The sequence below is a fragment of the Phacochoerus africanus genome, chromosome 9, assembly GCF_016906955.1.
Source record: "Phacochoerus africanus isolate WHEZ1 chromosome 9, ROS_Pafr_v1, whole genome shotgun sequence".
Lineage (NCBI taxonomy): Eukaryota > Metazoa > Chordata > Mammalia > Artiodactyla > Suidae > Phacochoerus > Phacochoerus africanus.
In genome coordinates this window covers 3,991,025-3,997,565 of record NC_062552.1, presented here as the reverse complement: position 1 = coordinate 3,997,565, position 6,541 = coordinate 3,991,025, and the positions used below count along the sequence as shown (strand labels likewise).

The following is a 6,541-nucleotide window of genomic DNA, read 5'->3' as shown; positions in this document are numbered from 1 at the left end:
GAGACATTTCAGACTAACATTCTTTTTTCTGAATGGGTTAATTAGAGTGGAAGAGAAATGATCTATTCTTACATTTTTCCTTATTTCCTATGTTAAGTCGAATAACATAGGAAAATGCTATATAACATTTGGGCAATTTGTATTCTGTAATATTCAGCATGTGATAAAGAAATCAGAGAAAATATTAAACAAATCTGTAGCCATTCAATTAGAGCAATCTACATGCTTAAAGAATTTTTTTTTTTTGGTCTTTTTGTCTCTTTAGGGCCACACCTGCAGCATATGGAGGTTCCCAGGCTAGGGGTCTAATCGGAGCTGTAGCTGCCGGCCTACGCCAGAGCCACAGCATCCTGGAATCTGAACCTGTGTCCTCATGGATGCTAGTTGGGTTCATTAACCACTGAGACAGCACAAGACCTCCACAAGTACTTTCTTAAAATTGCTGGTCTGTTTGCAGATGGATACACAGGCCACCCACGGAACTAAGAGCATGCTGGGTTTAGGAAAGAGGTGTAAAAAACGCATAGGGAAAGCCATGTTTGTTGATATAAATTGGGTTAAAAAAATTATAAACTCTTCAGCAAGCTGATTTTTTTTCACTCAAAACATAACTTGGATATACAGAATGCTACCTTATCCTTCTTAATGATTGCCTAGCTTTCTGCTGTGGGTGGGTGGAATACAATTTATTCCAAAAAGCCCCCATTAATTGACATTTGAGTTGTTTCCTCTTATTTTTTTTTCAATCTGTAAACAATGATATTTAACATCCTGGGAAATGTATCTTTGCATACTTGGATGAATATTTCTGTAGGATAAATTCCTAGAAGTGGGATTTTTGGCTCAAAGGAAACATACATTAAAGCTATAATAGGTATTGCTGAAAAGTCATTCCTTTTCACATTCTTGCCAACTCTTAAGTATTAGCATTTTCAATCTTTGCCAATTTGATGTGTCAAAACCATATTGTCGTTTAAATCTGTATTTATTTGTTAGTAAAGAGGCTTAACATGTTTTCATATATTTCTAGCCATTTTTACTTCTTCATTAGAAAACTGCCTACTTGTAAGCTTTGCTCATGATTCCATTGGACTGCTCTTTTTCTCATTAAGGTATTTGAGTTCCTATTAATATAGGGAGTTTCTATATGTTACAGAAAGAAACATTACTTTGTCACATTGTTGTAAATATTTTCTTTTGATTTCCTTTTTTTTTTTTTTTTTGCTTTTTAGGGCCACACCCGAGGCACAGGGAAATTCCCAGGCTAGGGGTCAAATCAGAGCTGTAGCTGCCACAGCAATGCGAGGTCCGAGCTGCATCTGTGAACTACACCACCGCTCACGGCAACCTTGGATCCCCGACCCACTGAGCAAGGCCAGGGATCAAACCCGCAACCTCACGGTTCCTAGTCGGAGTCATTTCTGCTGCGCCACGATGGGAACTCCATAAGTTTATTTCCTTAAATTTCCTTAGCTGGCCATCCACTCCACTCCCACTGGCTGCAGCCTAAAAAGCAAAAAGAAAGTTTCCCCCATATGCCTGGAAGAGCAGTATGCTTTCAAGAAGGTTAAGGGCCAAGCTCACATGTGAGCATTTGATGCCCCCCAAACGTGTGTCAGACACTGGTCTCTCTCAGTCTGCATTGCTCAGTGCTTTCAGAGTCCATGTAGGTGAAGAATGCTCAGTACATTTTCCCACCGATGGAGCGGCATGGCCACACCAGAGCTCCTCTTGTAGAATAACTGACTTCCAAGGAACCACCTAGGGACCCGGCCAGGGGCCACATGGAGGTCCGCCTGCACATGTGCTCGCAGCCACCTCTGCTCCCGTTCATGTCCACACAAGGCGACAAGTCAGTCCTGGACACAGAAGGGGGAGATTCAGCAAGTCAACAAATACACAGCGGACACGGCAGCAAATTTGGGTTGGGTAGGACATCCTCTTAAACACAACCAGTTCAGGCCAGAATCCTCCCTGAGTCAACACTGAAAAACCAGCACGCCAGCGACAAGGGCCTCTCACCTCTCGGCTAGATGGTGTGCTGGGATCTGCCAGCATTCTGTTTAAATTAATGAACCAAATCCTGTATCTCAGGGAGTAATTGACTAATACAAATATGCACATTCCCATGAATGCGTATTCCAAGCCAGTCTGGCGTGGTATAGCCATCCCCACACCCTAGAGTACGGCACCGTTTCCAGAGCACACGGGGCATAAAGGAATAACGAGCTGAGGTTTCCTGCACGGCCTGAGTGTGTGTGTATGTGTGTGTGTTGCTGCCGTGTTGATGGCGTTGTGCCAGAGGTAGGAACGGGAAGACATACCTTACAGTTAGGGGTCTTTCCAAATCCATTCGGGATGAAATTGTTGCCTGGTGGTGTCTTTAAAGTTGGTACTCAAAAAGGCTGAGTGCTGACTTCCCAGGCCCTGAAGATGGTAACAGAAGGATCACAGCAGGCCTGCCCACTCCTGTTGTTAATTCAAGTCTTTTCACGTTCTCTCGGGGTGTAACGCTCTCTGGGCACCGAGCCCCAGAGAGACTGCTGTCTTTAATGTCACACGTTCCAATAAACTTGGTGGGGGGCGCCCGGGAACAGATCGCGTCCCCCACCTCATTAACAGCCGCAGATGTCTGGGACACGCTGGCTCCGTTGCTCTTGGAGAATAAGTGTTAGTCGGGATCCCAGCTGCACAGTGGCCCCAGGTAAGGAAGACCCTGACCCGCCCAGCAGAGACCTACGTGGGGTGGGGCGTGCCCTGTGTGACTCAGTGCCCTCTTGATGGCATCCAGTAAGTGATTCTTGCCAATGCAGATCTCCTCTGGCTTATGACACCTCTTGGTCTGAATCGCACTGTAATTCTCATCTGTTAACTCGTTTGTCTGCCTGTGAAAGATGGAGCACTCCGCAAAGTGGATTTTGAGGCATCGGAGAGTGGATCTGCACACGCCCAAATCGTCTTGAGGGTCTCACAGCTTTGGGGGGAAAGGAGACACATTTTAACTATTTGACATCCTTCCAAACTGCGAAACTAAATTATGTGTCATTCTCCCCAGTGCTTTGAATTTCCGTTGAAAGAAGGCTGGGGCAATTTTAGTTCAGAGAGGCATGAAGTCAAAAAAAAAAAAAAGAAACAAACAAAACTCTGTAGGAAGATACGACAAAAAGAACGCCATGATTTTGGCATTTGGGGATGCTTCTAGAAGATTTTACTTCTATTTCAGTTAGGCTATCACAGAGTCAACATAGACGAACGAGAATAACAACTTTATTCGCATTGTGTAGCCCCAAAGCGCAATATTTGTCTGTAAACCTCCTTTCATCCTCACAACAGCCTCCATGAGATAGAAGGTTATCGGTTTACCGTAAAAATGGAAAAAACGGAGTCTCAGAGAGGTTAAAAGACAGGCTCCAGACCACACAGCCCGCGGCAGGATTTCTCCTCAAATCAGGTCTTCCAATGTCAAGAATATTCACCGTGCTAACCCGGCTTCAGGTTGGAAGGCACTTTTATGTATTTCAGCCCTTTGCTTCAGTGAGTATTGACCCTACATCTTTATTTTTCCCATCGTGGCTCAGCGGTTAACGAACCTGATCAGCATCCATGAGGACACGGGTTCAATCCCTGGCCTCGCTCAGTGGGTTGAGGACCTGGCACTGCCATGAGCTGTGGTACAGGCTGCAGATGTGGCTCGCATCTGGCATTGCTGTGGCTGTGGTGGAGGCCAGCGGCTGCAACTCCGATTAAACACCTAGCCTAGGAACCTCCATGTGCCACTAAAATAAAATAATAAAATAAAATAAAATAAAATAAAATAAAATAAAATAAAATAAACCTGTCCTTTATCTGTGGTGTGTAAAGGCTTAACTTTCCTTGACATATATTTGGTTAGTTGTGAAGTAGCCTGGCTGCTCTAAGCTAAAAAGTTTAGGTTAGCAAACCATCAAATTCTGAGTCATTCACTTATTCATAGCTGGAATGGAAGTAATTAATAACTAGTTGAGGTTATCATAGTGATAGCACTTTCCTTTTTTTTCTCATTTTTTTAAAGTTTGATGGCAGTATAGTTGATTTCACTTTCCTTAGTGTTTGAAAGACACATCAGATGCTGGAGGTCGAGGAGGCAGAGGCCAGAGGAAGAGGAGGAGGAGCCCCTGCTGCTACCCCTCCCTCCCTCCTTCTCCCCAAAACAGGTGCCGTTGGGAAACGGGGTCGTATCTTGGATTTGGGTGATGTTTTCGTGCCCAGCAGGCTTTCACAGTTGGGTGCTGTGACTTCGGCCTCCCAAATCCCATCATCAGTGGGTGGGTATCCTCACCCCCGTTTACGGATGAAGCTGAACCATGGCTTTCACATGTTAAAAACCTTAGTTCCTTCTTTCTTCCTGACACATCCAAGGGCACGGCCAGCATCGGGAGTGGCTTGGATTCTGACGTCCTGGCTCACTCGCTTTCTGCCAACGGCCTCTTCTCATTCACTCCTCCACATCTACACGTAGGCGGGGGGCGCAGAGACGTGCATTTATAACACGGTCACCAAACCAGACGCGGGCCGGCTGGCCCCACCTCCAGCCAAGCCAGCCTGCTGACACTGGGCTGCGGTGAAGGCAGGCAGGCACGGCGTTTACCGCAGGGCGCCCATGGACCCACACTGGATTCCAGATGGCTCTTAGGCAAAGGGTTTAAAGACAGCGTTGGGGAGAGGGTGATAGGAGGCCAGATCAGCTGGTGGACCGTCTTCTGACTGGTTGGAGGTGATATGTAACAGGCTGAGGTCAGGAATCTCAAGCATCAACTTTCCGGTTCCAACCAGGCTGGGGTCCACGTGTCTGTGGTGAGATGCCGTCATCTTTCTCCACCGGTGGGGGGGGGGCGGTCTTGGTCTCTGAAGAACAAGTCAAAAACACGTGTCCGATTGTGATGTACCGCCCTAGAGGAGGAAGTGGGAGTCCTGTGATTCTCATCATGAGCTGCTCGTGCCTGCTCTTTGAAGCTCAAGAAGGCTCAGCAAGGTCCTGTTTCCTACCAGCATGAAACAAGGGACTTTGAGGGGCTTTGGGACCCGGAAACGCCTCCCCCCCGCCCCGCCCCACCCCACCAGGGTCCTGCCTGGTTTCAATTCAGAGAGATCTGGGTTGGGACCAGAAAGGGAATTAACTTTTGGAAAGAGAGCTTAATCATCAACTCGGCAGGGGAACTCGGTTTTACGGGGACTCGGTTTCACTTCTCATCCGGACAAAGCAGATGCCAAGACTATGGTTCTTCCGTTGCCAGGGTCGGTCGGCCGAGGGTTGAGGGGGCAAAGCGTGTGTGTCTTGGCTGCCTCCCTGGTGGGGTCACCAGATAGAATGTAGATGAAATATCAATATGTTCCTTGCTACGTCTGGGATATAATACACTAAACAACCACGTGCTGTTTATCTGAGATTTGAATTTAACCGGCCTTCTTATATTTGTATTTCCTAAATGCAACCTTCTCGTGGGGTCTGGACGTGGCCTGCCCCTGGGCTACTTTTTTTTTTTTTTTTGTCTTTTTAGGGCCACACCTATGGCATAGGGAAGTTCCCAGACTAGAGGTCCAATCGCAGCTGCAGCTGCCGGCCTACACCGCAGCCACAGCCACAGCAATGCAGGATCCGAGCTGGGTCTACAACCCACACCACAGCTCTCGGGGCTCAAACCCGAGTCTTCATGGATATTAGTAGTGTTCCTAATCCACTGAACCACACGGACACTCCCCCAGGGCTATTTCGGTCTTGAGTGTCCACTCCCTTTGCATCTCTCAGGGAGGGGGTGAGCCACGCCTTTGTGCAGAGGGAGGCACAGCCTTGTTCTCAGCTGCCTGGGCCACATGCTTCCCCAGTGGGCAGCTTCCCTTCAGGAGGCCTCTTCAGGGAAGGGCAGGATGAGGGCGCTGGGTCTGAACACCTGTCTCCAGTTTTTTTTTTTTTTTTTTGTCTTTTTGTCTTTTTAGGGCTGCACCCTCGGCATATGGAGGTTCCCAGGCTAGAGATCTAATCAGAGCTGCAGCTGCCGGCCTGCACTGCAGCCGCAGCCATAGCGACACCAGATCCGAGCAGCATCTGCGACCTACACCTCAGCTCACGGCAGCGCCGGATCCTTAACCCACTGAGCGAGGCCAGGGATCGAACCTGCTACCTCATGGTTCCTAGTCAGATTCATTTCCGCGGCACCATGACGGGACCTCCCAGTTTCAGATTGTATTCTTCCTCATCTCAGAATGTCCTTCACACACGGCGCAGCAACGGCCATGGCCATGAAAAATACCTTCACCCTTGAATATCTTCGGTCACGTGCTATGTTCAAACAATATTGACTAAGAAATAGCTTCGAAGGAGAACTTAACACCTGGGTAAAATTCCCTTAAGAATGAGAATAAAATAAAAGCAGGTCAAGGGAGCTCCCGTTGTTGCTCAGTGGGTTAAGAACACAACTGGATGCTGGTGGGTTTGACCCCTGGCCCCGATTGGTGGTTTAAGGATCTGGTGTTGCACAAGCTGTGGCATAGGTCGCAGATGTGG

At 47.7% G+C, this 6,541-nt stretch overlaps 1 long non-coding RNA gene across 1 annotated transcript; it reads right to left on the bottom strand.

The window, feature by feature from the left end:
- Nucleotides 1-1,433: 1,433 nt before the first annotated feature.
- LOC125136524 (uncharacterized) lies at nucleotides 1,434-2,674 on the bottom strand. Its single transcript, XR_007137219.1, has 2 exons — nucleotides 2,325-2,674; nucleotides 1,434-1,859 (listed from the first exon to the last, which is right to left on the bottom strand). It is a non-coding gene; the product is annotated as an uncharacterized LOC125136524 (long non-coding RNA).
- Between the last annotated feature and the right edge of the window lie 3,867 nt (nucleotides 2,675-6,541).